General features: G+C 44.3%; 1 protein-coding gene across 1 annotated transcript in view; it reads left to right on the top strand.

Moving 5' to 3' along the window:
* The first annotated feature begins 1,317 nt into the window (after positions 1-1,317).
* Crebrf (CREB3 regulatory factor) overlaps positions 1,318-7,067 on the top strand; it is a 52,009-nt gene continuing 46,259 nt past the window's right edge. The window contains exon 1 of the mRNA XM_076856334.2: positions 1,318-1,425. The gene's annotated coding sequence lies outside the window, so the exon portion shown is untranslated. The remainder of the gene's footprint in view (positions 1,426-7,067) is intronic.

The raw sequence follows: 7,067 nt of genomic DNA, 5'->3' as shown, positions 1-7,067 counted from the left end.
TCTGTCTACATACTCCTATCTATTAATTTTGTGTTCAGAAGTATTATTTTAGTGGCTGTCAAACTGCTAACGTTTAGAGTTGCCTTTCTTGCTGTTTAGTGTTCCAAATGGTGTCCTGGAAGCAATATAATGACCCTGCCATCCCTCACCTAACGATATGCCAGCACTATGATAAGTGCTCTATAGGGATATTTCAGTTACTTCTCACATCAACACCATAAGTTACTTACATAGGTTGGAAACTGGGGCTCATAGAGATTAAAAAATTTTTGTGCCCACAAGAAGTATTAAAGAAGGCTGGCCCAGTGAGGCACACCTATGTGATTCAGCTACTGGGTAGGCTGAGGAATGAGGATCCTACATTTGAGGCCAGCCTGGGGGCAAGTTTAGCAAGACCTCGTCTCAAAAAAATAAAAAAAAAAAATAAAAAAGGTCTGGGATCTAACTTAGTAGTAGACTGTTTCTAGCATGGTTGAGGCCCTGGGTTCAACCCCCAGTAAAGGGGCGGGGGCGCATAGAGTGCACTCTGGAAGCATGAGCAGTGCCAACAGACCTAGGTTCTGGTACTAGCCAGGGGATTTACCAGCTATCTGGCCTTGGGTGAATAATCCCTCTTAGTCTTACTTCCTTAAGAAATAAGTTACTACTATTGCATGTGCTCATCGAGGAGTCTAATTAGAAGCACAAAAACCGCTCAGGAACAGGTATTACGAATGCCCGTTTTTCCCGGTGCAGCTAATAGTATTGTTTGTACAGTTGTGTATGGTTCTCTCTTATTAAAGTGCACTCAGTCAAGCTGTCCCTGGGTCTGGGGATACTTGCTCAGTAAGTGTGAGTTAAATCCGTGAATCAATGAACGAACTGAAGGCAAGGTCAGTCTTTGGGAGAATGGGGAGGCCACTCATAAAACGTCAATGTTCCCTTAACCCTTCAAGTTTCAGGCAACTAAAACTGTAAAATGCGCGAACAGACACTTCAGGCCCCGCTTCGCAGTTTTGCAATCGGATAAAACGCTGGGTAGGAAAGCTTATGAAAAAGGCACATCCTCTAAGAACGTGAGAGCGTGACTCACACCAACGACGGCCCACGCCCACGCTGCAGCTACAAGTACCAGCCCCCGCTACACCCGCTCTTCCTGGTTTTCCCCGGCAACCCGCCCCTCCGGCATCATGTGACAGGGGTGCCCGGCAGGGCCGCGTCCCCGATTGGCCGAGCTTCAGAACGCCTTGCGATTGGCCGGAGGCCGGCGGGCCTCCGCCTCCCTCCTCCTCCTCGCCGCGGCCCACGTGAGGGGGGCGAGTCACGCGATTTCCGGGAACCCGTCAGGAAGGACATAAACAAAACAAACCCGAGGCAGCATGGAGAGGGGCCGCGGCCCCTGCAGTGGAACCGGACCCAGCCCCTGAGCGGCCCCCTCACTTACAAGTAAGTGCCGCTACCCGCCGTCCGGGGCTCGTAGGGCTCTGGGCTGGGGGACCGGCCGCGGGGCGGAGGAGGGCCGCTGGCCTAGGAGGCAGTAGCGCCCGGGCTCTGGGCCGGGTCGGCGCGGGGCGGGGACCGGGGCTCGGGCTGAGGGCGCGCGGAGCGCGGGCGGCCGCCTGCTGGTCACGGGGGCTCCGCTCCCCTCCCCCACTCTGGCCCGGGACGGTTACATAAAAGCCCGGGGCAGCGGTGGATGGGACCCGCGGGCGGGCGGCAGGCTAGGCCGGGGGTGGGCAACGCCGGGGGTCCGCCGGGCCTTTCTCCGCTGTCTCGGAGCCCCGGGCCACGGCTGCCGGCAACCGGCCTGTCAGAGCAGCGAGCGGGTGGGAGGGGCTGGGAGGGGAGGGAGGCGACGCTGGCGGGGGAGGAGGAGAGGGGCGTGTGGGGAAGGGCCGGGCCGCGGAGGTTGGAGCCCGGCTGGCAGGAGACGGGGAGGCGCGGGCTGGGGTGGGGGGTCCTGGCAGGGGTGTTTCGGGGGTGGCCGCACCCCCTTCCGTCCCCGCCCCAGAGGCGACAGGCGAGCGGGGCCTCCCTCTCGGGATTTGTTTATATGTCTTCTCAAAGCAGCTTGTAGCGGCTCGGAGGCGGAGCTCTCAGAGCTGAATGGCATCCTGTGTTGCCCAATGGGGAAGGCTGGAGGGGGACTCCGTACCAATAGTCACAGGGGAGGCGGTGCCACGGGCCCCCCAATTGGTTAGGCTGTGCAGGGGGTGGGCTGGGTGGGGCGGCCATGTTAGATGGGAGGGGACCTGTGGTGGTGGGTCACTGAAGGGGAGGAGACAGGGCAAAGGGCGAGCGAGCCGGGCCGGGGGCATCTCGAGTGTCCGGAGGCGAGTCCGCTGGGTCCAGGAAGTAGCTCAGGGGGACCTGGCCCCAACCTACCGCTCTCCTCCCACAAGCGGAGGAGGCAGGGAAGTACCGAAGGCAGCCAAGCCTCCCCTGGGGGTGGTTCCTGGGACTCGATGGAGCTCAGCCTCTGGATTCTCAGTCCCGCTCGGCCCTGCGCTTCCTGACAAACCCGGCCGCCAAACCCTGTAGTCGCCCTCCTTTAACCCAAGAAAGCAGACCCTCTACTGTCTGTGAGCGGGCTTGAACCTTAAGACTACCTTAAGGAGGTACTTGGATAGCTAGCGGTCTGAATTTCTGCACCAGGCCTCAGATGGAGGCAGGCAGCGAGGGGGAAGTTCTGCTTTTCTGGGTTTTACCGAGAGAAAACCGGGACTGGAAAAGCCAAGGAAGTTGAGGACTGGGTGGGGTTTCTGTTTTTTTCTCCAAGATGCCTTCTAAAGATCAGGTCCAGTGGTTGTCCTAGGCCTGGTACTAATTTGCCCCTCTTGCTCACATAAATTGGTAGTTCACGTAAATGAACTTCATGAGAAAACTGAGCCTTTAGAGTATGATTTAGGTTCAGTAGTTCCTTAGGACTTTCTTTTGCTAATACTCTGCAAGTGAAAAAGAGGATCAAAGTCTGATTGTTCTTTTTTTTTTTTAAAAAAAAAAAAGCAGGAAACGACTGATATGTAAATTTTGTGATCTTTGGTAAACTGATTGTCACTTGATTGTACTCTAAAATATATTTTTTCCCGGTTTCTTTTAATTCAGAACAGCTAAGAGATTCACAAGGACAGGGAAGTGGTATGCAACTAGAAAAAATCACTCATTTAATTGCACCGTGATTACTTCAGCATCCTGTTGGCCTTGCTAAGTGCTTAATATAAACTTAACGTTAACATAATAATTTTCAACCTGTGACTACATCGGTATTGTCAAGGGTACCAGGCTATTGATGCATCTTTCGTTAAACACTTAGGGGTAGAAACATGCCTTAGATATATCATGCAGGGTCTTTTTGATTGTATTTATTTAGAAATTTGCATTCTCTCCTTTATCAACTGGAGAAAAGTAATTGGTAAATAAGTGATTTAAAGTTTTTTTTGGTATTAGTTTTGTATGATTGAATCAGTTATGATAATGATATGTAAAGAACTGGTGATATAGCTCTGGTAGAGTGCTTGAGTAACATGCACAAGGCCTTGGGTTTCATCCTCCACAACACACATACACACACCCACACACCCACACACAGTAAAAATATTATCCCAGATAATTTGGTAAACTTTTTACTTAAGCATAATGTACAGTTAATAAAAATATTAGGGTATTATGGAATGTTAAAGCTGGGCATGTGGCACATACTTGTATTACCAGCTACTCAGAGGCTGAGGAAGGAGAATTCCCAGTTGTAGGCCAGCCTAGGCAAATAGGCTAGACACTGTTTCAAAATAAAATAAAAGGGCAGATACAACCATTAAAAAATGTTAATACGTATTAGTTCTTATTAGTAATGTGTTTTCTAAACCCTAGCCCTTTACAATGTCAGTTATAAGAGTATATAGCTAAAATTATAACCAAACAAAAACTGATTGATACCTAGAATACTTAAGGCAGGTTTTATTGTTGAATTGGTTGATAAAATCAATTAGTGTTGCTTATTTGATATTCTAAGAACAGCAAATACATCTGACATCTTTCTTGGATGGGATTATTTTATATGACCCAGATAACAGCTTTTAATTTTTTATTTTTAGGTATTTATTCATTTAGAGAGGATTTTTCTATGTTGCCCAGGCTACGTTTTCAGTGATTAGGTTCAAGCAGTCCTTCAGCTCTGGGTCTGTAGGTCTATTCCACCCATCTGAGCTCTGAGATTTTTCTGTGCTTGTCTAGTAATCTCAGAAAAGGCTAAATAAATACATCAGGAATAGATTTTGAATGCTTTACTTACTATCATTCTGTCGTGAAAGGTGCAAATAAATTTTTACAAAGACACTGACCTGCTTAGTTTATTGGCTGGATGTGTGTGGGTTCTAGAGTACCAGAGTAAGGAGTAAAGGAGTAACTAATATGGTTGCCGGTGATGGGTAAATAAATTGGTGACAGTGGAAGCACAGGGAATTTGCATGTTGACTCAGTGTAGTAACAGTTTTTAAGAAATTAAGAGGGCTAAGTTCACTATTTGCTTTTGAAGTTTAATTTTTATTCAAGATTGGCAGTTATGTGATTTTGAAATGAATTAGCAGAGGCTTGCTTCTGTTTGGTCTTGTACTTGGATATTTGGGGAAAGAATTCATTGAATCTTGCATTATATTCAGCATTTCATTCCAGGCTAGATACATTTGTCAAATTGTTGTGATTGTTTTAAGACGGGGATTGACAAGACTTTTTCTGTACACAACCAAATAGTTACTATGTAGGCTTTGTGGACCATATAATCTCATTTCATAACAACTGGACTCTGCAATCTGTAGCATGATAACTGATTTAAAAGAGCCATAGAAAAATATGTTGGGGCTGTATTGCAATAAAATTTTATTTTAAGAACAGGCTGTACCTCCATGTGACCCATAACCATTGTTTGTCAACCCCGTTTGTTTTTGGAAGACATTCACTGAGTTTTAAGTACTCAGAAGTTAAGGTGCTGCAAAGTGTGAAAATACACACTTCAGGTAATATTTGAGTATTAGCTGACTGTGTGTGTGTGTATGGTATATATCCTGCCTTGAAATTTTTTGTACAAGAGCATATGGCAACATTATATTTTTATTTCATTTCCATATAGATGTTTTCCTGAAAAGCTGTTTAAAGTATATATTGGTATAAATCCTGTATATTTTAGAGATGTATTCTGATTGAGAAAATTTTGACTCTTTAAGGTAGGATATCTAAGAATCATATATTCAGGATATAGTCCTAATGAGGTTTAAAAGTACAGTTAGCACTACATGTGGTGGTGTGGTGCATGCCTGTAATCCAAGAAACTCTGGAGGTTCACAAGTTCAGGGTCAGCCTCAGTAACTTAGACCCTGCCTCAAAATAAAAAATAAAAAGGGCTGGGGATATAGCTCAGTGGTAAGGTGCGTCTGTTCAATCCCCAGTTTTTTTTTTTTTTTTAAGTTCAATTGGTATATCATTCCTAACGAAACTGTGTGCAGCTATTTCAAGAAATATTAAGTGACGAGGTAACCTCCAGAGTTCTTATATTCAGATATATGTTAATTTAGAAGCCACACTGAACATGCTGTTGCCTGAGATACTTATAGAATTATTATTTTTAAAGCCTCAAAAGATGCAGGTTGTCTTCTCTCTCCTCCTTCGAAGAATGTCAAGTGGTACTAAGTGTCCGGTGAAGCAGAGACATCACAATTTAAAAGTATTATTCAGGCAAATACTTATTTTTTTTCATCTGTTGCTTTTGCTTTGTTTTAACGTAATTCTTCCTTTTTGTTGACTTAAACTGAATTTTTTGGTGAGAGCATAAAAGTTTTGAAAGGAGAATATATTGGCCTTTTTGAAGTAAAGATATTTTAGTTAGCCTAAAATTTATCTAGATGCTATGGGTAATCTCAGTTAATTGGTAATGGTGGGAATTAAAGTTGTTTCCATCTCAGGAATGGGTTTTGAGAAATTTTTAGTTATTGTGTTCTCAGGCTCTTGTGCTTTAAACATACTAGTATTTTAGGCTGCTTAGAACCACCTCCCAAATCTGGACTTGAGCTTCATTGACCTTTCACTTACCTTTATTAACACTTGCTTATTAGTACAGTGTTTATCTTCTGATTAAACTGTGAGCTCCTTGAGGTCAGAGTCTGCCATTTATTTCTGTATAGTCACTGCCTCACATTGTACCTAACACCTTTTAGTGCTCTTGAACTGTTTAAATAAATGTATGCATTGCTAAGTACTGCTTACTGGGAGATGATAAAGTTGATTAGTAGTCATATTGGGCTTTTATTTGTTGAAAGGGAAGATTTAACTACTATCTGTTTAAACAGAAGCCTTTATTGTAAAATTGAACCCTAAAAGAAATTAAGAAAGCTATTTGATACTAAAAAAATCCCTTTAATTTTTTTGTTAAAAGTTTGTTTTCAGATATACTCCATTAGTTAAACTTACTTTCCAGGTGTGTGTGTATATGATATTGTGCTTTGTTAGCTACCTTGGTTCTGAGTCTTTGAGGGGTATGAATGGAACTTCTTCCCTTCTGGGAGAGGGAGCACTATTAAGTTATTCTGCTGTGTGTGTGGTGCTGAGGATGGAACCCAGGGCCTCATGCATGCTAGACTTAGCACTCTACCACGAGCCACATCCCCAGCCCTGTAAAACCATTCTTGTTAAGCAGTTTTCTAAACTGTTGCTGACCTCCCTGCTCATTCCAAGCAATTCTTGTCTTCTCATCATTCCATCTCAACACCACAACCACTTTTCACTTGTATATCTTTGGGTGTTACTATTTCCTGTGAAAATGAAAGCCTCATGAGTTTGCCGATTTCTTGTTCAGTTTTCTTCAGGTTCTTCTTGTACGCTTTCTTCAGTATAATGTTTTGTCTTTGAGGGTTTAAAGTTCCCACTTTGGCTGCCGCACACCTGCTGAAATTGCCACCTTTTCTATTAAAGTATTGTTATTTACCAAGAAATTTAAAATATTAACAAAAATAGAACTTAAAAAAGATCCTTGATAATTGTGGGGAGGAGTTCTGGGTAGGATAGATGTACTTGTGTTCAAAAGATTAATTTTAGAATGCCAT

This window comes from Callospermophilus lateralis, chromosome 5 (assembly GCF_048772815.1).
Source record: "Callospermophilus lateralis isolate mCalLat2 chromosome 5, mCalLat2.hap1, whole genome shotgun sequence".
NCBI classification, from domain to species: domain Eukaryota; kingdom Metazoa; phylum Chordata; class Mammalia; order Rodentia; family Sciuridae; genus Callospermophilus; species Callospermophilus lateralis.
This window is presented reverse-complemented; position numbering and strand designations above follow the sequence as displayed.